This window comes from Halichoerus grypus, chromosome 4 (genome assembly GCF_964656455.1).
Source record: "Halichoerus grypus chromosome 4, mHalGry1.hap1.1, whole genome shotgun sequence".
In the NCBI taxonomy this organism is placed as follows: domain Eukaryota; kingdom Metazoa; phylum Chordata; class Mammalia; order Carnivora; family Phocidae; genus Halichoerus; species Halichoerus grypus.
The window spans coordinates 64,537,523-64,561,537 of NC_135715.1; the positions used below are offsets into that span (position 1 = coordinate 64,537,523).

The 24,015-nt window shown below is 38.3% G+C and overlaps 1 long non-coding RNA gene across 1 annotated transcript in view; it reads right to left on the reverse strand.

Moving 5' to 3' along the window:
- The window catches only part of LOC118521610 (uncharacterized), a 476,460-nt gene that overhangs the window by 411,835 nt on the left and 40,610 nt on the right, over positions 1-24,015 (reverse strand). Inside the window, exons 3-4 of the long non-coding RNA XR_013447011.1 lie at positions 7,695-7,963; positions 1,713-1,782 (exon numbers count right to left, since the gene is read on the reverse strand). This is a non-coding gene — a long non-coding RNA (uncharacterized LOC118521610). The remainder of the gene's footprint in view (positions 1-1,712; positions 1,783-7,694; positions 7,964-24,015) is intronic.

The window sequence follows — 24,015 nt, forward strand, 5'->3', positions numbered from 1 at the left end:
AATGTTTATATGTTTATGCTATGTGTTTCTATACAATATTTACATGTTTCTATATAATGTTACATGTTCATTTAACCTCAATAAAATATTTGTTCTTTTCTATACAATGTTTATATTCCTTAATAGTTAAATTATTCAAGTTCCTTAAGACACAACAATTCTGAAATCTGGTAATAAACAATAATTCATTATTCTGAAACTCTTTCATCTCAAAACAAGTCCTTTTTGATGATTAGAATTTTTTTTTAAAAGCAGGATTCTAGAAATGTACTTTTAGTGAGAATGAAGGATGGTTGGAGAAGATAAAAAAATCCCTATGAACATAATTATAAGAAACCAGGTTGAGACTACAAAAATAAATATATTCAACTACAGAACCCAGACTTATCAAAAATATTTGTGGTCTGCTAGACAATAGTGTTATAAAGGAACTCATTGGAATTAAGTGTAAACCTGTTTCTACACATTCAGCGTGCACTAACCTATACCTCAGCCAATCCTTTTATTTCTGTGCCATTATCTGTCCTGATCACAGTCACTAATCACAAGATGAGCCCACAGAATACGTAAGGCTATTTTACTTAATGGATCACACATACTCAACCTCATTCATTTTGAATATCTGACATAGTTTTAACTTACAGCTTTTTTTTTTAATTATGGGAAATAATTTTGTTAGAACCTGAGCACAATTAGCTGAAAGGCAACTGGAAGATGTATTAAGTGTGATAATATGTTATAAACTGTTACCATGTAATTTTTCTGATCCTTTGAATAAAGTATCATAATTCACACGAATGTGTTCTCATAATAATATGCCAACAAACTGGATGAGCTTATTAAGAAAGAAAGTAACAGCCTGCAAGGAAAAGTCCAAAGAGAGTATACAATTCCTTACTGTTGTGGAAGGAAATGAAGAAAGATGTCAAAATTTCAACATCTTCAGAGGAACCAAAAAAAAAAAAGGTAATAGTTTTTAAGGCTTACATTGCACCCTCCATTCTCAATATAGTAAAATTGGTATTTAAAAGATCTCTTTTTCGGGGTGCCTGGGTGGCTCAGATGGTTAAAAGATCTCTTTTTCAAATAAACATATTTCAAATTTCAAAATAAGAGAACAGATGCTAAGCAATCGAAAGAAAATGTTTTCTTGAAGAAAAAAATCCAGCACATTGCAATGAGGCCCTCTGCTGCCATTTTTTAATACTACACCAAAGAAGACTAATTTCCAGGCGTGTCTGTCTTTGCAGGGCCAATACTTCAACAAAGCTTTAAGGAAAAAATGACTTAAATCCTTCAACAAAAGGTAGTCATTTACAAGATTTTTTAAAATCAAAGTGATTGATTCTGGGTAATGTTATTCTGAACACAGTGTCTGAGCCACATGAACTTCAGTTAAATCCCTTAGTGACAGCATTATTCATTTAAGAACAGATTTTCATTATTTATGTTCTATGTAAGTATTTCCAAAAGGAGACTATATTCATACCAAATGGTTTCTACAATGACAATAGTTCATCCAATACTATGGAAAAAATATTTTTAATTAGAAAGAAACTTGTGTCTCAAAAAGCCATTCCTAATAAATATCTCCATTTCCTGGGAAAAAAGTAATGAGCAGTCCAGAAAAGTAACTCAAAAACTCATCTGAGACTAAACCCAATGCAATTTGACCATCATTTTTAAATTGCCAAGGCCAGAGGTGGACTTACTGGGAAGTGAATAAAACCTCACACGCAGGGTCTCTGGAGTGCTGGGAGTGGCCAGGAGCTGTGAAGTACTCTAGGTGAAAAGGAGAAACCAGGTGTCAATAAGGAAGCTTATTAATGTAAGCATTTTTGGTAAATTGCCTCAAGACAACTTAGAAAAAAGGGATTTGAACTTCCAAGTTCAAATAACTTGTCATGATTTCTTTTCCTATGTTTAATATGTCATTTTTTTAATGTTTATGGTTTTTTTCTTCTTTTTTTTTTTTTTTGGTAGTTTTTAATTTTATTATATTATGTTAGTCACCATACAATACATCATTAGTTTTTGATGTAGTGGTCCACGATCCATTGTTTTTGTATAACACCCAGTGCTCCATGCAGTACGTGCCCTCCTTAATACCCATCACCGGGCTAACCAATCCCCCCTCCCCCCTCCCCTCTACAACCCTGTTTGTTTCTCAGGTCCATAGTCTCTCATGGTTCATCTCTCCCTCCAATTCCCCCCCCCCATTTTTCCCTTCCTTCTCCTAATGTCCTCCATGTTATTCCTTATGTTCCACAAATAAGTGAAACCATATGATAATTGACTTTCTCTGCTTGACTTATTTCGCTTAGCATAATCTCCTCCAGTCCCATCCATGTTGATGTAAAAGTTGGGTATTCATCTTTTCTGATGGCTGAGTAATATTCCATTGTATATATGGACCACATCTTCTTTATCCATTCATCTGTTGAAGGGCATCTCAGCTCTTTCCACAGTTTGGCTATTGCGGACATTGCTGCTATGAACACTGGGGTGCATATGGCCCTTCTTTTCACTACATCTGTGTCTTTGGGGTAAATACCCAGGAGTGCAATTGCTGGGTCATAGGGTAGCTCTATTTTTAAATTTTTGAGGCACGTCCACACTGTTTTCCAAAGTGGCTGTACCAACTTGCATTCCCACCAACAGTGTAAGAGGGTTCCCCTTTCTCCACAACCTCTCCAACATTTGTTGTTTCTTTCCCTGTCCATTTTGGCCACTCTAACTGGTGTAAGGTGGTATCTCAGTGTGGTTTTGATTTGGATTTCCCTGATGACTGATGATGATGAACATTTTTTCATGTGTCGGTTAGCCATTTGTATGTCTTCTTCAGAGAAGTGTCTGTTCATCTCTTCTGCCCACTTTTTGACTTGATTATTTGTTTTTTGGGTGTTGAGTTTGAGAAGTTCTTTATAGATTTTGGATACCAGCCCTTTATCTGTAGTGTCATTTGCAAATATCTTCTCCCATTCTGTGGGTTGCCTCTTTGTTTTGTTGACTGTTTCCTTTGCTGTGCAGAAGCTTTTTATCTTGATGAAGTCCCAAAAGTTCATTTTTGCTTTTGTTTCACTAGCTTTTGGAGATGTATCTTGAAAGAAGTTGCTGTGGCCAATGTCAAAGAGGTTACTGCCTATGTTCTCCTCTAGGATTTTGATGGATTCCTGTCTCACATTGAGGTCTTTCATCCACTTTGAGTTTATCTTTGTGAGTGGTGTTAGAGAATGGTCGAGTTTCATTCTTCTGCATGTGGCTGTCCAATTTTCCCAGCACCATTTATTGAAGAGAGTGTCTTTTTTCCATTGCATGTTTTTTCCTGCTTTTTAAAGCAGGAATTTTAATCGGGATGGCATTGAAGGTATAGATTGCTCTGGGTAGCATAGACATTTTAACAATGTTTATTCTTCCGATCCATGAGCATGGAATATTTTTCCATCTTTTTGTGTCTTCTTCAATTTCTTTCATGAGTGTTTTGTAGTTCCTAGAGTATAGATCCTTTACCTCTTTGGTTAGGTTTATTCCGAGGTATCTTATGGTTTTTGGTGCTATTGTAAATGGAATCGTTTCTTTAATTTCTCTTTCTACACTTGCATTGTTAGTGTATAAGAAAGCAACTGATTTCTGTGCATTGATTTTGTATCCTGCCACATTACTGAATTGCTGTATGAGTTCTAGTAATTTGGGGGTGGAGTCTTTTGGGTTTTCCACATAAAGTATCATGTCGTCTGCAAAAAGAGAGAGTTTGACTTCTTCTTTGCCGATCTGAATACCTTTTATTTCTTTTTGTTGTCTGATTGCTGTTGCTAGGACTTCTAGTACTTTGTTGAACAACAGTGGTGAGAGTGGGCACCCTTGACGTGTTCCTGATCTTAAGGGAAAGGCTCTCAGCTTTTCCCCAGTGAGGATGATATTCGCTGTGGGTTTTTCATAGATGGATTTTATGAGCTTGAGGAATGTTCCCTCTATCCCTATATTCTGGAGAGTTTTAATCAGGAAAGGATGTTGTATTTTGTCAAATGCTTTTTCTGCATCAATTGAGAGGACCATATGGTTCTTCTCCCTCCTCTTATTAATGTGTACTATCACATTGATTGATTTGCGAATGTTGAACCACCCTTGCATCCCGGGGATAAATCCCACTTGGTTGTGGTGGATGATCCTTTTAATGTATTGTTGCATCCTATTAGCTAAGATTTTGTTGAGGCTTTTGGAATCCATATTCATCAGGGATATCGCTCTGAAATTCTCCTTTTTGATGGGGTCTTTGCCTGGTTTGGGGATTAAGGTAATGCTGGCCTCATAGAATGAGTTTGGAAGTTTTCCTTCTGTTTCTATTTTTTGAAACAGCTTCAGTAGAATAGGTATTATTTCTTCTTTGAATGTTTGGTAGAATTCCCCAGGGGATCCATCAGGCCCTGGACTCTTGTTTTTTGGGAGGTTTTTGATCACTGCTTCAATCTCGTTACTGGTTATTGGCCTATTCAGGTTGTCAATTTCATCCTGTTTCAGTCTTGGCAGCTTATAGGTTTCCAGGAAGGCCTCCATTTCATCCAGATTGCTCAGTTTATTGGCATATAGTTGTTGATAATAATTTCTAATAATTGTTTCTATTTCCTTGGTGTTAGTCGTGATCTCTCCCCTTTCAATCATAATTTTATTAATTTGGGTCCTTTCTCTTTTCTTTTGGATAAGTCTGGCCAGTGGTTTATCAATCTTATTAATTCTTTCAAAGAACCAACTTCTAGTTTCGTTGATCTGATCTACTGTGTTTCTGGTTTCTAATTCATTGATTTCTGCTCTAATTTTAATTATTTCTCTTCTAATGAGTGGCTTAGGCGTCGTTTGTTGCTTTTTCTCTAGTTCTTTAAGGTGTAGAGTTAGTTGGTGAATTCGGGATTTTTCTATTTTTTTGAGTGAGGCTTGGATGGCTATGTATTTCCCCCTTAGGACCGCCTTTGCAGTATCCCATAGGTTTTGGACCGATGTGTTTTCATTCTCATTGATTTCCATGAATTGTTTAAGTTCTTCTTTGATTTCTTGGTTGACCCAAACATTCTTGAGCAGAGTGGTCTTTAGCTTCCAAGTGTTTAAATTTCTGCCAAATTTTTTCTTGTGATTGAGTTCCAGTTTTAGAGCATTGTGGTCTGAGAATATGCAGGGAATAATCTCAATCTTTTGGTATCAGTTGAGACCTGATCTGTGACCCAGTATATGGTCTATTCTGGAGAAAGTTCCATGTGCGCTCGAGAAGAATGAGTATTCTGTTGTTTTAGGGTGGAATGTTCTGTAAATATCTATGAGGTCCATCTGGTCCAATGTATCACTCAAAGCTCTTGTTTCCTTGTTGATTTTCTGCTTAGATGATCTGTCCATTGCTGAGAGTGGAGTATTGAGGTCTCCTACAATTGACGTATTGTTATCAATATGACTCTTTATTTTGGTTAACAGTTGGCTTATGTAGATGGCTGCTCCCATGTTGGGGGCATAGATATTTACAATTGTTAGATCTTCTTGTTGGATAGACCCTTTAAGAATGATATAGTGTCCTTCTGTGTCTCTTATTACAGACTTTAGTTTAAAATCTAATTTGTCTGATATAAGAATTGCTACCCCAGCTTTCTTTTGAGGTCCGCTGGCATGGAAGATGGATCTCCATCCCTTCACTTTCAGTCTGGATGTATCTTTAGGTTCAAAATGAGTCTCTTGTAGACAGCATATGGATGGGTCCTGTCTTTTTATCCAATCTGCAACCCTGTGCCGTTTTATGGGAGCGTTTAGGCCGTTCACGTTGAGAGTGATTATTGAAAGATATGAATTAATTGTCACCATGTTGCCTGTGAAGATGTTGTTTTTATAGATTGTCCCTGTAAATTTCTGTTGTAGATCACTCTTGGGGTCTTTCTCCTTTTATAGAACCCCCCTTAATATTTCTTGCAGGGCCGGCTTAGTGGTCACATATTCTTTCAACTTCTGCCGGTAGTGGAAGCTCTGCATCTCTCCATCCATTCTAAATGAAAGCCTTGCCGGATAAAGTATTCTTGGCTGCATGTTCTTCTCATTAAGTACTCTGAATATGTCTTGCCAGGCCTTTCTGGCTTGCCAGGTCTCTGTGGATAGGTCTGACATTATTCTGATGTTCCTCCCTCTGTACATAAGGAATCTCTTCCCCCTAACTGCCCTTAAGATGGTTTCCTTGGTTCTAAGATTTGCAAGTTTTACTATTACATGCCGGGGTGTTGGCCTGTTTTCCTTGATCTTAGGAGGGGTCCTCTCTGCCTCTAGGACTCGAATGTTTGTTTCATTCCCCAGATTAGGGAAGTTCTCAGCTACGATTTGCTCAAATACATCTTCTAGCCCTCTCTCTCTCTCCACTCCCTCCGAGATTCCAATTATTCTGACATTGGAATGCCTCATGGTGTCACTTATTTCTCTGATTCTATTTTCATGGATTCTGAGTTGTTTTTCCCTGGCCTCCTCTTTTCCTTTTTTATCTATTACACTGTCTTCCAGATCACTTATTCTCTCTTCTGTCTCAGTTACCCTAGCTGTTAGATTATCTAGATTGGATTGGATCTCATTGATAGCATTTTTAAGTTCTGCCAATTCACCTTTTATTTCTGCCCTTAGAGACTCTATGTTGCCATTAATTGATTTCTCCATTCTAGCCATTGTCTTCACAATTGCTAGCCTGAATTCCATCTCTGACATCTTGGTTATGTCTGCATCCATTTGTAAATCTGCAGCATAAGTCATAATCTCTGAGTCTTTTCTGTTTTGGGGGCTCCTCCTCCTAGTCATTCTGTTGACGGGTGTTTGAGGGAATGTATAGAGTCGAAATTACTGACCAGAACCCAAGCAAGATGCACCTGTTTTCTTGGGACCTTAGGGTTGCTGGCCTCTTGTTTTCCCAGCCTGTCTTCTGCGGGAGGGGCCTGCCGCGCTGTTACTCAGGCAACCCTGTTTGGGCGGAGTTGCCCTGCGCCCCTGTGGCGGGGGATGGGCTCAGTGGGAATCAGTCTCTGGGGCTTTTGTTCTCTGGCGCCTTTCCCTGGAGGCTTTCCGCGTCTCTTCTGCGAGTCAGAGCAGGAGAGACCATTTCCAACCCTCTGCCTCAGAGCAGAGAGACCTCAGTCTGTTCTTCAGTGAGCTCTCCAGGCCACACTGTCTCCGTTTCTGTCTGTGCTGCTACAAACTGCAGCATCCTGGATTGTGCGCCCCTCCACAGCACTCCCAGTCCTGCCTCCAGGTCGGGGCACATCTCTGCCCTTTGTGCTTCTAAAACCGCAAGCCGTTCCCAATTCACGCGCGCGCGACTCCGCCGCTTGGGGTTTACACCCCCAGGGGTTGCAGTTCACCTGCACGACCCCGGGGCACGGGGTTTCCGCCGCTTGGGGTTTCCACCCCCGGGAGTTGCAGTTCACTGGCACGACCCCGGCGCACCGGGTTTCCGTCTCGGAGGCTGCAGTTCGCTTGCGCACGACCGTCGCTCGATTTTTGTTGGGGGGGGGGGGCTGCAGTTCGCGTGCGCTCGACCATCACTCCGGTTTCTGTCCAGGGGGCTGCGGTTCGCGTGCACGCGACCCCGCAGGTCTGGTTTTCCACCCCAGGGGCTGCCCTAAAGTTCTTTCCCAACGATACGGTCTGCAAGTCTGTGCCCGTCCGAAGCACGCGAGGCTGTCACTCACCAGCGGTGTAGGATCCCCACGTCCAGGCTCCCTCCCGCCGCCGTTTATCCTCCGATATCTGCCCCCAGGATCACGGCTCTCCGCTTAGTACCTCAAAACCAACTGCCTGCGATATTCTGTTTGTAGAGATCCGGATCTTCTTACATCTCAGGCTGGTTTCCTGGGTGCTCAGAGTGGTCTGGTAGTTACCCAGCTCAATTCCGGGGACCAGTTGAAATAGGGTCCCCTACTGCTCCGCCATCTTTCCCCTCCTCTCCTCTTCTTTTTTTCTTAAAGACGGCCAGAAAAAAAAAAAAAAAAGTGTAAGCTCACAACCCACAAAACCTGAATTTGCTTCTGGGTAGTATATTTTACTCAAAACAGTCCATAAAGAAAATGTTATTTTACATTTAACGGGAACAACTTACATTAATAGGAAAAAATGGTTTTAAAGGCAATTTTGAAAACAAGACTAAATAGTAGCTTAAAAAGGCACTGGTAAAAATACTTTATACAGTTTTTAAGGAAAAGAAAGAAGATTAATATCTGCCCAACAGTGAAGCTATCTAGCATTCAAAAATCTCTAGCTTTTGGTATCTATGTAGTGGTTAAGAGTACTGGCTATGGAGTCAGGCAATCCTTGATTTCAATCCTGAATTCATCACTCTATAGCTAAGTCAACTTTAGCAAGTTAATTGTGCCTTATAAATGTAGGCATTTAATAACCATCTGTTGAATAAATAGATGCATGCATCAACTCCACATGAAAACTTCAATTTAGCAAATACAGTAGTTCAGTTTACTGCCATTTAAAAAAAGAATGACTTGTTGCACAGATATCTGTTAGGGGAAAAATACTGGGCAAAAGGGGAAGAAGGAATACCAGAGTTCAAGCAAAGCATTTTTTGAAGATTTCTATTTGTATTTGATGAGACGGGAAAAGGCTTCCTGGAGCACAAAGCATTTAAGGATGAAGCCTTGGAAGATTGTTAGGATCCGACCTGGTTGACTGGGAAGGTGGAGCAGGCTGGAAGTATTTCAGGCTGAGGGAACAATACACTAAGCCAAGACCCAGAGACAAGAAAGTGGAGAGATCTAAGTATTCTGGGAAGTTAGCAGCCCTGTTAGCTTGAGGTTTAGAGAATTCAGGGGAGACTGGGCTGAAAACAAACCAGGGTCACATCACCACTTCAGTTAATAATGCTCCTTGTTCTGAGCATGCTCACAAAATTCCTTATCAGTGAAAGTCCACACAACCACTGTTATAAATTACATTTGGCTTTCTTTCATAGACAATGTCTTTAATTGATACAAAGAAATATGGGATTCAGGATAAATTTTTTTATTAAACTATAATTTTTTCAGTTCCAGATTTGAAAAGGTATTTTATTTTTTAATTCACACTTTCATCCAAAACTGGACTATCTGTAACTTTTAAATACCGACTTCTCTCACACAGAAATCATCTGAATTTCAAAGGCTGATGTTAAAGCCATTCATTGGAAGATGGAAGAGAAGGAAGCATAATGGACATTCAGTTAACTACATAAATTTTCTAGTAGGTTATTAGGAAGAAAACCATTCTCAAGGCAAATGTCATCAACAAAGATAAATGGAGAAATGAAAGAAATGCCATTCTTGTTGGTATAATACAAAAAGTAATGATGTTGGGTCAAACTTGTGTTTCAAATTGGCCTTGACCACTTGTCAGTACTGTGATCTTGGGCAATTCATCTAACTTCTCTATGCCTTAGTTTCTACTTCTGTAAAATAAGGACAATCACAATAATAAAATTTGCCTGTGGTATACTATGTTACTATCTATCCATGGGAGGAGTATACATTTTCACACACACTGTCTTTGGACCTGGACATACGGCATGTTTTGTCCAATATAATGTGAAACTCTTCCCAACTTTTGCCTTTAGAATAACACACCCATAAGGAGGCTGCCCTTTCAGCCTGGATTCTAGAACGAAGAGGACACATACTGTTCTACATCCTCCATAAAATGTAAATGACTAATAAACTTTAATGTTGTAAGCCACTGAGATTTGGGAGTTGTTACTGTTGCAAAGCCAATTAATACACTGCACTACCCACTTCACACATTTGTTATAAAGACTAAATAAAACAATATATTTTAAAACACTGTATAACCTTCTACGCCCTCCCATACCTTATACTCGCTCCTTCTCTTACCTAGATTGATGCAGATTAGAAAATTTAGGAACATTAACTTGCAATGTGTTCAGCTCCTATCCCATCTCCTTACCATACCTCATAAAATGAAATAATCTTGGGTTCTTTGTTATTTGTGATGTGGATTACCATGAGAATATTAAAGGGGGGATATATCCATAAAATGATACAGCTTTTCGTGTGAGTGCTTATCCCAATTCTTCTAAGAAAGTGCTCAGAACCACTTAGGTCTGGTTTCCCTCTGTATTTTCATTAAATCTTACTTAAATCTTTGTTTAGCCAGAGTTTTACCAGAGCTTCTATGTGGAATCCTATTTATACTTAAAGGATTCCATGGGGGGGGAGGGTGGGAATTGAAAAAGGATAGCTTTAAAAAAAAAAGACATTTCAATTTAACAGAAAAACAAAAACAAAAAACCTTGATAAAACTCAATAAAGAAATGACTACAGAGATGGCAGAGAAAAAGCCTATGAGATGGTACCATGATTCACAATAAACCATGTAGAGACAATGGCTAGGGAAGCGGGTGAGCCAATGATTGGGCCAGAAAACAAGAATATTTTTATTATTCAAATCCTTGGTACTCTCATTTTTCATGATGAAGTTGAAAGAAGATGAGCTTCAAGTTACACAAGCCTAGGCAGCTTCAACCTTGGTACAGCTACAATCTCTACACAACCTTAGATCAGCTACATAATTTCAGACGTACTTTCCTTACTCAGTAAAGGGAAAAAACAGTTATTTTCCCTTACCCAGTTAGGAGGAATAAACAGCTACCTCACAGCATTGTGGTATTAAAGGGAATAAGGTGAGCGGAGCATCTACCATAGTACTTGAACAATAATAGCTTCTCAAAAACTTCTCTCTTAGCTCTTTGCCATTAACTCCTCTTTTTTCCATTTTCTGAACCAATCTTCAGCAACACATGTGTAAGTGCTTTTGCTCCCAGGTTGGGAATCTCCTATAGAGTAATAAAAGAAACTGTAATCTAACACATAAAGACAGAAGACATTTTATGCTTTAAAGCTAAGAGGTTTTTTTAAATATGCACGGGTTTATATGTAGTTTTTTTCTCTTAATATATTTACAGCTTTAATTGGTCATAAAACACATGCACACATACACACACACATATACACACATCTGAAATATGTAGAAATAAAATGACACCTTTTCCAAATAAAGTTGCCTCATCAGTTCTGTATTTCTCTGACTTCCAACTTTGAAACCCCTAGGAATTGTAAAAGAGAAAGCAAGACACTCACCCATCAAGAGGTCATACTGAGTGATTCCAAGGAACATTAGAAAACCTGTACTGAATCCAAATTTTTAACTGCCAGATTTTTAACTCCTGGCTACAGTTCCCATGTATGATATAATTTAGAAACTTACTTTAGGCACAGGAGAATCACAGGACTTAAAACACTGTGTCCCTCAACACAAAATATTAATGGAAAATCCAGACAAGTCATAAATTGTTATAAAGAAATGAAAAAACAAAAAGAAATTTGCAAATGGCAGGGAGATCTTTATAAACTAAAGGGGGAAAAGAAGGAAGGATGGCTCCTTTATTAATGCATAGTTGAGTGGAACATCCAAAGTCCTTCACACCTTTCTCTTCTTTGAGCATCTTCTATACCAACGATTCCCTAGGTCCATTATGAGATCTACTAGAAGAATAGAGCAGCCAAGTATGGTACTACTTTTCCAGTCAGAGATGAATCACAGAAATTCAGAAACCTACGTTTTTCACCCCAGTCTAGCAGTACCAGCATCACTACCCACAGCCCTTGCATACATACAGACTTGTTCATATGCATCTTTTTTTTTTTTTTTAAAGATTTTATTTATTTATTTGACAGAGAGATAGACAGAAGAGCACAAGCAGAGGGAGTGGCAGAGGGAGAGGGAGAAGCAGGCTCCGCACCCAGGGAACCCGATGCGGAACTCGATCCCAGGACCCTGAGATCACGACCCGAGCCGAAGGCAGACGCTCAACCATCTGAGCCACCCAGGCGCCCCATGTTCATATGCATCTTGATAAAAAGTTCTCAAGTCTTCCCACTGCATTTCTTTGAACTCATTTGTTCATTGGTTTGAGATTTGACTCAGAAATTCTAGATAAATAAATCTCATCTTTACCTCTAAAATCCCATAGTCAATCTGTTATCCCTATTATAGAAAGAGAGGAGTAATACAACACAGGAAAAATTATCAAATCATACAAACCAATTTTCTTCTACCCCTACTAACAGTTAACCTTAAACATGTTCTGATACATAAACACCCAACTGGAAATGGCTGTTATTACTTCTTGCCTGGGGCTATCATGCCAGAATTAAATAGTGGAGAGATTAGGCCACAGTCACATTTCAGTACAGTTCATTCATACAACATTTATTTATTAAGCACCTACACCTACTACATTCCAAATAATGTTTTAGTTTCTGAGGTCATATCAGTGAACAAATAGATAAAAACTCCTACTATCAGGGAATCTATACTGTGGTAGATGCAAATAAATAAAAGAAATAAGTAAATTAAATTATTTAGAAGATGATAATTGTTGTGATGAAAAATAACACATGAATGTAAGATAGAGCCAACAAGGGCAGAGAATGGGAGAGAGAGAGGCAAGTCAAAAATGACTTCTTAATGTTTGGGCTGAACAACTAGGAGGAAGTTACCATAACCTGAGATGAGGAAGGACTTAGCAGGGCCTATTTGGGGCCAGTCAAGATCAAGAGTTTGGTTTTGCATGTATTAAGTCTGAGATGCCTACAAGACACAGATATCTAAAAGGAAATGCTTATGGGGAGGCCTAAAAGACAGCAGTCACATTAAATGGACTCCTCTATAATTATTTGGTTTTATCTACTTCCAAGAAGTCCTTTGATGGTCTCCTTTGTCCTTCAGCCCACCCTAAATACTTCCCCCTTTCCCCACTTTTAGGAGATTGAGATAGCACAGATACTTCAATATTTCTTCCATGCTTTGCTTAGCTAACTATTCAGCAACACTGAAAGCTAAAACATGGTAAGGGGCAAACAGAAAAATCTTACAGACTGAGTTATCCTGGAAATAACTTGGAATTTTAAAATCACATGCAAAAACTCTCTTGAAGTACACTGGAAAATCAGCTATGGCTAAAACACTGCCACTATTAAGACTGCCATTCAGTGTGAGATATTTGCATAATGCATACTTTATAAGATCAAACCATTTCCTGTATTTATTATTAAACTAATGCATTTCAGCTGCTGTATCTTGTGGTTTACAAATCATCAGGAGCTTGGGACATTCATGCTCATGTGAAGAGCCAAAAAAGATGTCATTTCCCAAATTAAAAACTGATCTTATTAGGAACAAACAAATATGATGAGCAAGGAAGCAAGCCACTAAACTAGCCTTGCCTATAGGTCTGTAAAGTTTCCACCAGGGCAAAGCTCCAACAAGGAGCAACAGAAAAACACTCTGTTCTAAATAAGATAACAATTCTAGCATTTGTGTGGGTAAAAATTTGTTCTAATATTCAAAACTTGAAGACACACGGTGTGGATCCTGCCTGCAATAGTATACATTTTAAATATGAAGAGTAAAATATGTATAAGTTGGTGGAATCCTCGAGCACTGTCATTACATCTCAAGATAAGCAAAAGGCTAACTTCCTCACACCTTTTACATTCCTTGATAAATGATACAGAGCAACTTCTTCTCAGGTTTTAAGTGGATTCCTGACTCCTTTGCTCCTCTATTTGAGGAAACTCCCATCTGAGTGAGACTACCTACTCTTCCCAACTGTTGCAGTTATATACTACTTAAGGCAGAACTCATTACAGGATAATGCAAGTAGTTTTTATAATTAGTCTCATCTCTGAAATGGCAAATCTTGGGGCCTGAACAATTTGTTGCAATTCTCAGACAACTATTATCTCCAGACAACCTCATTGTTTGTGATTAATGAGTCTATATTTTATTCCCTTCAAAATGAATGAGCATCACAATTGCCATTCTAATAGCCCTATAGTAGGGTACAGTGGCTAAAAGTTCAGTCTCTGAGGCCAGAGCTCCATTCCAGGCCTAGCTCTGCCTTTTCTGAGCTTTGACAAAGCTACATAACCTCTCTATGCCCCAGTTCCATTGTCTGTAAACTGAGGTCAGCAATAGAACCTACCAATTGACTACTGTATGGATCAAATAATAAATGACACTGGTCATTGTGACTAGTAAATAATAAATGCTCAATAAAAAGGCCCAACCTTAGTATTTGTGGAGCCTGGAGAGGAATATAAATGAAGTCTATTGTACTACGTGATGAGAAAACAGCAATTTTGAGTTGCTGCCTAGGCATTTTACAGTATGACAACCCTGCTCACACCTGGAGATTTAGATAAGGATATGAGCTTATGTTTCCCAACCCAAGTTCCCACTTTGGTCTCCCCAGGGCACCTTTTAAGAGATATATCTAGAAAAATGTTCCCACAGCTGATGTCAGAGAAATTACTGCCTGTGCTCTCTTCCAGGACTTTTATGATTTCAGATCTCACATGTAGGTCTTTAATCCATCTTATTTTTGTGTATGGTGTTGCAAAGTAGTCCAGTTTCATTCTTTTAAATGTAGCTGTCCAGTTTTCCTAGCACCATTTATTGAAGACTGTCTTTTCCCCATTGGATATTCTTGCCTCCTTTGTCAGATTAATTCACCATATAATCATGGGTTTATTTCTGGGCTCTATTTTGTTCTATTGATCTATGTGTCTATTTTTGTGTCAGTACCATACTGTTTTTATTACTATAGCTTTGTAGTATATCTTGAAATCTGGAATTGTGATACCTCCAGCTTTGTTTTGCTTTCTCAAGATTGCTTTGGCTATTTGGGGTCTTTTGTGGTTCCACACAAATTTTAGTATTATTTGTTCTAGTCTTGAGACAAATGCTGTCAGTATTTTGATAGGGATTGCACCCTGTAGATTGCTTTAGGTAATACGGACATTTTAATGATATTAATTCTTCCAATCCATGGGCATGGAATATCTTTCCATTTGTTTGTGTCATCTTCAATTTCTTTCATCAGCATTTTACAGTTTTCAGAGTTCAGCTCTTTTACCTCTTTGGTTAAATTTATTCCTAGGTATTTTATTCTCTTCGGTGCAATCATAAATGGAGTTGTTTTCTCAATTTCTCTTTATGCTACTTTATTATTAGTGTATAGAAATGCTACCAATTTCTGGGTGAGTTTTGTATCCTATAACTTTACTGAACTCATTTATTACTTTTGGTAATTTTTTGGTGGCATCTTTAGGGTTTTCTATGTATAGTATCATGTTCTCTGCAAATAGTAATAGGTTAACTTCTTCTTTACCAATATGGATGCCTCTTATTTCTTTTTCTTATCTGGTTGCTATCAGTAGGACTTCTGGTACTATGTTGAATAAAAGTGGTGAGAGGGACATACTTGTCTTGTTCTGATCTTAGAGGAAAAGCTCTCAGTTTTCACCACTGAGAATGATATTAGATGTGGGTTTCACATACAAGCTTTATTATGTTGAAGTATGTTCCCTTTAAACCCACTTTATTGACAGTTTTTATCATGAATGGGGGTCATACTTTGTCAAATGCTTTTACTGAATCTACTGAGATGATATCATTTTTATCCTTTGTTTTGTTGATATGATATATCACATTGATTTGTGAATACCAAACCATCCTTGTGTCCCCAGAATAAATCCCGTATGATTGGTGAATGATCCTTTAATATAGTGTTAAATATAGTTTGCTAATATTTTGTGGAAGATTTTTGCATCTATGTTCATCAGGCATATTGGCCTGTAGTTTTTTGTTTTTGTTTTTTTGTGGTGTCTTTGTCTGGTTTTAGTATCAGGGTAATGCTAGCTTCACAGAATGTATTTGGAAGCCTTCCTTACCAAACATTTGAAGAAGAGTTAGTACCTATTCTCCTCAAACTATTCCCAGGGCACCTTTTAAAATAACCACTCAGAGTAGAGCCCATGAAAAGTTAGTGACTGCCATCCCAACTACCTTACAAGTAATAGGTGTTTGCTATGCTGCTCTCTATCTCATGCTTCCTCATGACCTAGGATGGAAGACTGCCATTACCCATGGCTCACTGTGCACTCTCCCCATTTCTGGTATCTCTAAATAATAAATCTTGTGACTTTACTTTTCTTTGTGTGACTGTATTGAAATCACACTTTCAATACAAATGACCCCAGGGTTTTCATTTCCCCAAAGTAAGAGCTCAGATGCCGACAGAGCTACCTGCTGACCCCATGTGAGTGGCTTGTGCCTCTTCATTCACAAGGTCATAATCTGCATATTCTTAATTTAATACACCAGTTATATGCCCCCAACACATACTGTCAAAAATATCTAAAGACAGACACTGGTCAAAGCAGTAAAGATAAATTTTATGCAGAAACTATTATAACTAGGGGAAAGAGACTTCAGTGTAGAACTCAGCTCAATGCTGAATACAAGAAGGATAAGTAGGAATCTACAGCCAAAGAGCGAGATGAGGTGGTCAGTGGATGGAAAATTACCAAGAGGAAAAACACCTCAGAATCTTGCTAAACTGACTTAACAGAAATCGTGCTGAAGGTAGGCCAAGGTGATAAGAATGGGGAGATTCTCCATCAACTGACTTAGTGGGAATCTTGTTAAAGCTGGGCTATGCAGGTCTAGCAAGGACTGGGCCCCAAAGTCAAGGCCTAGTCAAGAAGAAGGCTAAACAGACACATGAAAAAGTGCTCAACATCGCTCAGCATCAGGGAAATCCAAATCAAAACCTCAATGAGATATCACCTCACACCAGTCAGAATGGCTAAAATTAACAAGTCAGGAAACAACAGATGTTGGCGGGGATGCGGAGAAAGGGGAACCCTCCTACACTGTTGGTGGGAATGCAAGCTGGGGCAGCCACTCTGGAAAACAGTATGGAGGTTCCTCAAAAAGTTGAAAATAGAGCTACCCTACGATCCAGCAATTGCACTACCCCAAAGATACAAATGTAGTGATCCGAAGGGGTATGTGCACCCCGATGTTTATAGCAGCAATGTCCACAATAGCCAAACTGTGGAAAGAGCCAAGATGTCCATCGACAGATGAATAGATAAAGAAGATGTGGTATATATATACAATGGAATATTATGCAGCCATCAAAAGGAATGAAATCTTGCCATTTGCAACGCCGTGGATAGAACTGGAGAGTGTTATGTTGAGCGAAATAAGTCAATCAGAGAAAGACATGTATCATATGACCTCACTGATATGAGGAATTCTTAATCTCAGGAAACAAACTGAGGGTTGCTGGAGTGGTGGGGGGTGGGAGGGATGGGGCGGCTGGGTGATAGACATTGGGGAGGGTATGTGCTATGGTGAGCACTGTGAATTGTGCAAGACTGTTGAATCACAGATCTGTAACTCTGAAACAAATAATACATTATATCTTAAAAAAAGAAGAAGAAGATAGCAGGAGGGAAAGAATGAAGGGGGGGAAATCAGAGGGGGAGATGAACCATGAGAGACGATGGACTCTGAAAAACAAACTGAGGGTTCTAGAGGGGAGGGGGTGGGAGGATGGGTTAGCCTGGTGATGGGTATTAAAGAGGGCACGTTTTGCATGGAGCACTGGGTGTTATACACAAATAATGAATCATGGAACACTACATCAAAAACTAATGATGTAGGGGCACCTGGGTGGCTCAGTCGTTAAGCATCTGCCTTCGGCTCAGGTCATGATCCCAGGGTCCTGGGATCGAGCCCCGCATCGGGCTCCCTGCTCAGCAGGAAGCCTGCTTCTCCCTCTCCCACTCCCCCTGCTTGTGTTCTTGCTCTCGCTATCTCTCTCTCTGTCAAATAAATAAATAAAATCTTAAAAAAAAAAAAAACTAATGATGTAATGTATGGTGATTAACATAATAAAAAAAACCCCACCATACTTGACCTGCGTATGGTGAAAGCCTAACAGCAAAAAAAAAAAAAAAAAAAAAAAGAAGAAGAAGAAGGCTAGAAGGAGCCTAACTAAAGTTTGGTCAGGGAGAAAGTTTTCAACAGCATATATTTTATATATATCATATTTTATATTTTTATATTTTCTAAATATTTTGAAGGTATATAAAGTCAATAAGCAGGTAAATAAAATATGTACTATTTATTACTGTATCTATTTTATATATATATATTATTATTATTATTATTATTATTATTTATATAGTCTCATAGTGACCCAGGACTCCTCCCAGTTCCACACAAGAATATGGCAATTAGAAGACAGCCAGAACCTTTCTTCTAAGCAAAACTGCCCTTAGCTACCCCCTGTGCCCAAGCGTGTGCACACAGTGGCGTAGACCACACTCAGGAGGATAGAGACTCAGAAGAGACCCCAGAGCAGGCTCAGGAACATTTGGGTGGGAAATTCTAAGGTCTCAGGTACCTACATATCCTTTTTGAGCCTATGAACTTTTTCCCCACAAGAAAGAGGACTAGAACAGGCCTCAAAATGTGGTGCTCAAAGAAGGACTTCTCTTGACAAGGACTAGAAGTTTTAGGTGTTTTGAATGAGTAATGCTATAGAGTAATGAGATTGTTTTAAAAGCTAAAATAAAATAATCTGCCAGTATGAGATTGAATAAAAAGTCTCCTACTACCCATTTAGGTTATTCCATCCAAAACAGAAAGGTATTCATTATATTATTTTCAAAATGAGTTTTTTAATACACACACACATCATTCAACATATAATGACACACATATACACACATGTATATGTATGTTAGTGTGAATATAAAAAATCCATATAACATATATTTATGAATGCAAATTATGGATTGAATTGTGTCCCCCTCAACATTTGTATATTGAAGCCTAAACCCCCAAGGTGACTGTATTTGCAGATAGGGTCTTTAAGAAAGTAATTAAGGCTAAATAATACCATAAGCGCAGGGCCCAAATCCAATATGACTAGTGTCCTTATAAAAGGAACAGACACCAGTATTCAAACATAGAAAAGGCCATGTGAGGACACAATGAGATGGTGGTCATTCGCAAGTCAAGGAAAGAACTTCTGGAGAAACCAAACCTGAACACCTTAATCTTGGGCTTCTAGCCTCTGAAACTGTAGGAAAGTAAATTTCTTTTTTATGCTCTTTATTTTATTTTATTATGTTCAATTAGCCAACATATACTACATCATTAGTTTTTGATGTAGTGTTCAACAGTTCATTAGTTGTGTACAACACCCAGTACTCATCACAACACATGCCCTCCTTAATACCCATCACCTGGTTACTCCCTTCTGTAACCCTCAGTTTTAAATATTCATTAAGAGCATACCAAGCGCTAAAACTATAAAAATAAAAAGCATAATCTCTGCACCCAGGGAACTTACAATCTATTTAACAAAGCAGAAACAATTTTGTACACTTAATCACAACATTGCAACAACTTCTGTAGACACATGTTCCAGGATATACAAGCTCAGATAATGCACTGAATGAAGCTTTGGAAGGGAAGGGAGAGGAAGAATGATGGAAGATTACCTTAAGGAGGTGGCATTTGAGCAGAGAATAGTGAGCAAGAAACTGTGTGGCCTTTAAGAGCCAGGGTATTCTAAGAGAAAAGAGCAAGTATAAGACAAGGCACTATATGAAAGAACATGATGTCCAAGCTCACAATCTCTGAACATAGTAAGTATTAGAGAATGAAATGGAAGTGAAAACTGGAAGTGTTATTGGAAGGCTCTATCACTGAGGTGTGCATGTGACATTCTAAGGAATTTAGATTTCATCCTGGAGGATGTGTTGCAAACTGGTCAAAGCCAATTTGGCCATGTAAGAAATGCAGGTTCTTTTTTATTTTTTTCAGCTTTATTGAGGTATAATTTACAAATAAGATTATAATCTATTTAAAGTATACAGTGTAATGGTTTGCTATACTATATTTTGAAAGGATTATCCCCATCAAGTTAATTAACACATCCATCACCACATATCAACCTGTTTTGGTCTTAGCAAATTTGAATACACAATACAATATTATCCACTGTAGTCACCATGTTATACATTAGATCCTCCAACTTTATTCACCTTACAACTATAAGTTTGTATCCTTTTACCAAACTCACCTCATTTCCTCATCCCCCAGCCCCTGGCAACCACCACCCTCCTCTCTATTATTATGAGTTTGATGTTTTTAGATTTTACATCCAATGATTTCACATTCAATAATACCATGCTGTATTTGTATTTCTCTGTCTAGCTTATTTCACTTAGCATAATACCTTCCAGAATCACCCATGTTGTCACAAATAACAGATTTTCCTTCTTTTTTAAGGCTGAAAAACATTGCATTATATGTGTGTATATTTCTTTACCCACTCATCTGTTGGTGGACACTTAGTTTGTTTCCATGTCTTGGCTACTGTGAATAAGGCTGCAGTGAACATGAGAGTGCAAGTATCTCAAGATAGTGATTTCATTTCTTCCAAATACATATCCAGAAGTGGGATTTCTGCATGGTAGCTCTGTTTTTAATTTTTTGAAGAATGGCCATACGGTTTTCCATAATAACCATACCAGTTTATATTCTCACGAACAGCATACAAGAGTTCCATTTTCTCCACATTCTCACCAGCATTTGTTATCTCTTGCTTTTTTTAGAATATCCTAACAGGTATGAAATGGCATCTCACTGTGGTTTTAATTTGCATTTTCCAGATAATTCATGATGTTGAGCACCTTTTCATGTACCTATTAGCCATTTGTATGTCTTCTCTGGAAAAATGTCTATTTGGGTTCTTTGCCAATTTTTAACTGGGTTATTTCTTTTTATGCTACTGAGTTGTATGAGTTCCTTATATATTTTGGCTATTAACACATGTCAGATATGGGGTTGCAAATATTTTCTCCCATTCAATAGGTTGAATTTCATTTTGTTGATGGTTTCCTTTGCTGTACAGAAGCTTTTTAGCTTGCTATAGTCCCACTTGTTTATTTTTCTCTTTTGTTGCCTTTGACTTCAGTGTCAAAATCAGAAAGATCCATATCAATGGGCTTACCTCCTATGTTTTCTTCTAGAAGTTTTGTAGTCTTGCAGCTGATGTTCAAATATTTCATCCATATTGAATTGACTTTTGTGTATGGTGAAAGATAGCAATCGAGTTTCATTCTTTTACATGTGGATATTCGGTTTTCACAACATAATTTTTTTTTTTTAAAGATTTTATTTATTTATTTGAGAGAGAGAATGAGATAGAGAGAGCATGAGAGGGGGGAGGGTCAGAGGGAGAAGCAGACTCCCTGCTGAACAGGGAGCCCGATGCGGGACTCGATCCTGGGACTCCAGGATCATGACCTGAGCCGAAGGCAGTCGCTTAACCAACTGAGCCACCCAGGCGCCCACAACATAATTTTTTGAAAAGACTATCCTTTCTCCATTGTATGTTATTGGCGTCTTGTTGAAAATAAATTGACCATATATGCATGAGTTTATTTCTGGGCTTTCTATTCTGTTCATTGATCTCTGTGTGTTTTTATGCCAACCATTCTGTTTGATTACTATAGCTTTGTAATATAGTTTGAAATCAGGAAAGGTGATTCCTCCAGCAATGTTCTTTCTCAAGATTGCTTTGACTATTCAGATCTTTTGTGGTTCCACACAAAGTTTAGGATTATGTTTTTCTACTTCTGTGAAAAATGCCATTGGAATTCTTTTTTTGTGTGTGGTGTAAGGAAATGGTCCAGTTTCATTCTTCTGCATGTGGCTGTCCAATTTCCCAACACCATTTGTTGAAAAGACTGTCTTTTTTCCACTGGACATTCTTTCCCGCTTTGTCAAAGATTAGTTGACCATAGAGTTGAGGGTCCATTTCTGGGCTCTCTATTCTGTTCCATTGATCTATGTGTCTGTTTTTGTGCCAGTACCATACTGTCTTGATGATGATAGCTTTGTAATAGAGCTGGAAGTCCAGAATTGTGATGCCACCAGCTTTGCTTTTCTTTTTCAACATTCCTCTGGCTATTCGGGGTCTTTTCTGGTTCCATACAAATTTTAGGATTATTTGTTCCATTTCTTTGAAAAAAGTGGATGGTATTTTGATGGGGATTGCATTGAATGTGTAGATTGCTCTAGGTAGCATTGACATCTTCACAATATTTGTTCTTCCAATCCATGAGCATGGAATGTTTTTCCATTTCTTTGTGTCTTCCCCAATTTCTTTCATGAGTATTTTACAGTTTTCTGAGTACAGATTCTCTGCCTCTTTGGTTACACTTATTCCTAGGTATTTTATGGTTTTGGGTGCAATTGTAAATGGGATCGACTCCTTAATTTCTCTTTCTTCTGTCTTGTTGTTGGTGTATAGGAATGCCACTGATTTCTGTGCATTGATTTTATATCCTGCCACTTGACTGAATTCCTGTATGAGTTCTAGCAGTTTTGGGGTGGAGTCTTTTGGGTTTTCCACATAAAGTATCATATCATCTGCAAAGAGTGAGAGTTTGACTTCTTCTTTGCCGATCTGGATGCCTTTTATTTCTTTTTGTTGTCTGATTGCTGTGGCTAGGACTTCTAATACTATGTTGAATAGCAGTGGTGATAGTGGACATCCCTGCCGTGTTCCTGACCTTAGGGGGAAAGCTCTCAGTTTTTCCCCATTGAGAATGATATTTGCTGTGGGTTTTTCATAGATGGCTTTTATGATATTGAGGTATGTACCCTCTATCCCTATCCTCTGAAGAGTTTTGATCAAGAAAGGATGCTGTATTTTGTCAAATGCTTTTTCTGCATCTATTGAGAGGATCATATGATTCTTGTTCTTTCTTTCATTAATATATTGTATCACATTGATTGATTTGCGGATGTTGAACCAACCTTGAAGCCCAGGGATAAATCCCACTTGGTTGTGGCGAATAATGTACTGTTAGATCCTATTGGCTAGTATTTTGGTGAGAATTTTTGCATCCATGTTCATCAAGGATATTGGTCTGTAATTCTCCTTTTTGATGGGGTCTTTGTCTGGTTTGGGGATCAAGGTAATGGTGGCCTCATAAAATGAGTTTGGAAATTTTCCTTCCATTTCTATTTTTTGGAACAGTTTCAGAAGAATAGGTATTAATTCTTCTTTAAATGTTTGGTAGAATTCCCCTGGGAAGCCATCTGGCCCTGGGCTCTTTTTTGTCGGGAGATTTTTGATGACTGCTTCAATTTCCTTACTGGTTATGGGTCTGTTCAGGTTTTCTATTTCTTCCTGGTTCAGTTTTGGTAGTTGACATATCTCTAGGAATGCATCCATTTCTTCCAGATTATCTAATTTGCTGGCATATAGTTGCTCATAATATGTACTTATAATTGTTTGTATTTCTTTGGTGTTGGTTGTGATCTCTCCTCTTTCATTCATGATTTTATTTATTTGGGTCATTTCTCTTTTCTTTTTGATAAGTCTGGCCAGGGGTTTATCTTATTAATTCTTTTTTTTTTTTTTTTAAGATTTTATTTATTTATTTGACAGAGAGAGACATAGTGAGAGCAGGAACACAAGCAGGGGGAGTGGGAGATGAAGAAGCAGGCTTCCCGCGGAGCAGGGAGCCCGATGTGGGACTCAATCCCAGCACCCTGGGATCATGACCTTAGCCGAAGGCAGACGCTTAACAACTGAGCCACCCAGGCGCCCTCTTATTAATTCTTTGAAAGAACAAGCTCCTAGTTTCATTGATCTGTTCTACTGTTCTTTTGGTTTCTATTTCATTGATTTCTGCTCTGATCCTTATTATTTCTCTTCTCCTGCTGGGTTTAGGCTTTATTTGCTATTCTTTCTCCAGCTCCTTTAGGTGTAGGGTTAGGTTGTGTATTTGAGACCTTTCTTGTTTCTTGAGAAAGGCTTGTATTGCTATATACTTTCCTCTTAGGACTGCCTTTGCTGTATCCCAAAGATTTTGAACAGTTGTGTTTTCATTTTCATTTGTTTCCATGAATTTTTTAATTCTTCTTTAATTTCGTGGTTGACCCATTCATTCTTTAGTAGGATGCTCCTTAGCCTCCATGTATTTGAGTTCTTTCCAACTTCTTTCTTGTGATTGAGTTCTAGTTTCAAAGCATTGTGGTCTGAAAATATGCAGGGAATGA